This window comes from Selaginella moellendorffii, unplaced genomic scaffold (genome assembly GCF_000143415.4).
Source record: "Selaginella moellendorffii unplaced genomic scaffold, v1.0 SELMOscaffold_59, whole genome shotgun sequence".
Classification (NCBI taxonomy): domain Eukaryota; kingdom Viridiplantae; phylum Streptophyta; class Lycopodiopsida; order Selaginellales; family Selaginellaceae; genus Selaginella; species Selaginella moellendorffii.
In genome coordinates, this window is record NW_003314320.1 from 978,746 (window position 1) to 983,006 (window position 4,261).

Here is a 4,261-nt window from a genome sequence, read left to right on the forward strand (position 1 = left end):
ATCTTTAGTGTACAAACTAGATAAAGATATATTGAAGAGATAAAATATCTTTTCTCAATTCATTCATGTTCTCAATTGTTTTATAGCTCAAGAATCAATTCTATCATATTTTAACTGCCTATACAAACAATCCAAATACTTATTTATCATTAGCACCTTATGTTGTCCAAGATGTTTATCCACATTTTGTGATACAACTTTTTAACCTTGCTCTTTGATGTGAAAGTAGCTTTTTGATTGGCACAATGTGGAAAAAGTCTCTCTTTCAACTTCATAAGCTCTTCCTCCAAAGTTTTCAATATAAATGATCTAAAAAAAGTGGTAACTAGAAAAATAGGAGGGAAAAAGCCCTTTGAGTAGTTGATTACAATCTTTGCTTCAATGTTTTGAGGAACTAATATAGTAAATTCCATTGCCAGGAGATGGAGGAAGATCACTTATGAGCTCCTTGATGAAGAAAAGTTAGCCAAGAGCTGTGAAAGTGAAGATTATATTGACTAAGTTTAAGGAGGTTTTGCACCCATCATTATTAACTTAGAACTTTTAAATTACAGGATATTAATCTAATTTAAAATTTTAATGTTCATACCAATATTAGTTAATAATAGCATTAGTTATTTTTTGTAATAAAAACCTTGGATAATCACACTCCTATTAAATTAATTAATTTAATGATGTTTTGTTCACACCAACCATTAAGTTATATGTAGCATCATGCCATTTCTAGCCATTTTTAGACTTGACACTCATATTTGTGATGGAAACACTCTACTCACAACAATTTATCAAGCTCATCCTTGCTATAGCTTTCCTCACTTCTATTTTCCTCTACATTAGACCTTTAATTGATGATAGTAGCAATAGTTATGCTATCCCTCAAATAGTTATAGTTATGCCTGCATTTCACTCTTTCATTTCATAACTTCTCATAATAAACTATCAAGCTCTTGGTAAAAATACATGTAACAACAAGAAAATATTATAATTTCTTTTCAAATTTAAGCTCTTGATAAATAGTCAAAAAACTTTTCTTATAAATCCTTTTCATTTTCTTCATTTTGGTGGCTACATTTAGCATCTGTCTCTATTGTTTTCATTCATGGTTTATTGCAAGTTTAACTCAATTTCTTCATCAATATTTATCTTCACTATCGATGAGATAGTTATGTAACAAAAAACATGCATAAACAATATTGATATTATTACTTAGTTGTATTCAGATTTTGCTACTTAGGATTTAAAACTTTCCTAAGAAAAAGAAGTAATAAATAAAATCTTAAAGAAACATTTCAAACATTTTAGAATGCTAAAGGCACACTCAACAATTTATTAAACCTTTGAGAGTTGAGTCATAATTATGATGTTGCAAAAATACCCCTTATCACCAAGTAGATATAGCTTCAAACTAACACTTAGGATCTCTAGAAGCTCCATCAATAGCTGTTATAAGACCTCTTCAAGTAGTACTTGTTATCGAAAGCTATTATTTTTTACACATGCCCATCATGAATTATTCTAAGCTTGCCAGAATAAATATCCAATGACCTCTTCTCACTATTCACAATGGCTTGTAACATGATGCTATGGCAATGGTGCTTAAAGTAAACCTCAAAATCATCCCATAAACTTTTTTTTCTATTAACGATCTATCTATACACCTAGCAATGTTTGGTAGTTTCATAATCCCTTTTATAACCTTCTTAAAATTTGAGGATGATATAAGAAACTTGATCACATCTACAAAAACTTCAAGAATTATTGTATATGTCTTCTTGATAACTTCAAATGTTATACTCTTCCCGATTTCAAACTTTTCAAATAGTGAAAGGAGCTTAGATCCATGTTAGAGCTTATAAATGGCATATACAACACAAACACAAACTGGTATAACTATGTAGTAGTATATATTTTACTTCATAATTGAGTTATGTAAACAATCAACGAAGTCATTGAAAATTTACTTCTTCATTTCAAAGTTCTTCTTTTATTATTTGTCATTATAATATCTATCCACGAACCTATCAAACCACACCAATGATCATGGTTTCACCCATTAAATCCATTTTAGTTGTGGTTGATAAGAATTTAATGTAGCAATGATGATATGAAAGTGAAACACCCACAATTACATTAGTCATTTCTACTTCTATCTATCCATTTCCACTAAGCTATCTACAATTTCTCTTCTCTTCTTTTTTATTTATTGTCACTTAGCTTGAAACTTGCAATCCTTTTTTTGTATTGCCATCTAGTGGTGTATAACAAAGATAAGCAACACAAGGTGGAGGGGATCTATTTTCTGAAAATACAATAATGTTTTATTTGAGAAAGAAAAGAATATAACTATCTTTATTTAGGTTTTTATTTTTTGTTCCCCAATAACTCATTGATGACATGAACTTGTTAACAAAAAAAAGATTATTAGAAAGGAAAATACCAACTCAATCTAACATAAATACATCTATTCCACCTTGTTAGATTGCAAATGCTAGTGTAGCTAAAATTGTGGTTATCCCAAGATTTGTCTCCTTCTCCATAACTAATCGATCTTGTTTGAGATAAATGGATTCTTTCTTAAGCTTTATTTGCTCTTGATGCAACTTCAATATAGTCTTGTTAGCTGCATTGAACATTTTGAATGTTGCCTTATTCCCTTCCTTGAGGATATTAGCTAATGTGAGGAGATTGCTCTTTGCCTTTTTCTTTGCTTGGTCAATCGATTTAGCTTCTTTGTCACCTAAGCTTTCCTATCGCAATAGTGGACTGTAGACTTATTTTATTGTGCCTCTTTTTTTGTTTTTCAATATCAATACCAAAGTTGCTACTACAAGAGTTGCCACTAGAACCACTAAATCTTGTAGGAGGAAAACTACTATTATTTGTAAGCCATAAATTTTTCCTTTCAAATTTACTAGTTTACTTCGTCTATCTGACCAACACTGCCTTGGCTTTAGTTAAGTTCCCTCACCAAGGTTCCCACCTATTGTACCAGCTCTTACTTGGTCCTACTTGGTTTCAACTACTCACTGCATGAATAATAAAGTGTTAACCATCCATCCATGGATTCCCAAATCTCTCTTAATCCCCCTCCTCGGGTTAGATTGGACTTAAGGTTCGGCTACACTCCCTATAGGCACAAGCAGCCAAACACACTAAGCCTCCAAGTTCCTAACATCCCTTGGTACAATAAGACTTGATCATGAAACCCTCTAAATCCCAAGCCTTGGGTGCAACACTTGCTTTAGGATGCCAGGGTGAAACACCATGGCCTAACGGCCCGATGTGGGTACCTCTACCCCCCCCACTTCCATCCCAAAGGGAAAGCCCAAGCCCCTAGGAAGGGCAAGGACCAATGAGCCACAAAATACTCAAGTGGGGCACCACTCCACATGAGCTGAGAGCACCACAGTTAATTTCCCTTCTAGGAGTGGGAGTTGCTTTTGAACACTTCCTTAAGTGGCCCCTCCAGCACCACCTGAGTCCATGCTCACTCCCACCCAAGGCCCCTCAACCCCAGTCTCAACCTCAAATCAGTTTGAAAGCACCATTAAAAAGTTCCTTCAAGACTGGTTCCTGGACCTCACTATCCCTACTATACTTTTGGATACCCTGCATCCCCTAATTCCCCCCCTGGGAGACACACACTTTGGGCTTTAACCCCTCGACATGTATTAGTACTCGGACTCGGTCTTGGACTTGATCTCGGACTCGACTTCGGACTCGGTCTCAAACTCGATCTCAAACCCGATCTAAGACTTGACCTCGGATCTCGAACTCTGTCTCGAACTTGGTCTCGGAGTCAGCCTCGGACTCGATCCCGGACTCTATCTCGAACTTGGTCTCAGAGTCAGTCTTGGACTCAATCTCAGACTCGGTCCCATCTAATGAACTCTCTATCATTTCAATCGTGCTTTCGGGGATCCTTTAGCCTACGACACCTCGGAGAGTTAGTTTCTTACAACTTTACCACCCATAGAAAAAGTTCAATGCCCACATCGAACGTCTCTTTTTAATCCTACGACTTGTTGACCATGTCTCCGGGGGCATCCCCCCATTTAGCGGTATGCCTAAGTTAGCCTCCTTGGCCAAAAGCCCATAACAACGGAATATAAGTGTCCTTATACCCCACACCTCACCACGTTGGGACTTGAACCCAGCCTTTTTTTACTAGGGGGTTGGGACTTGAACCCAACCTCTGTAGAATACGTTTATGGATTCAACATCCCCACGGGGAGTCGAGCGTAATTCCTTACACTTGGTC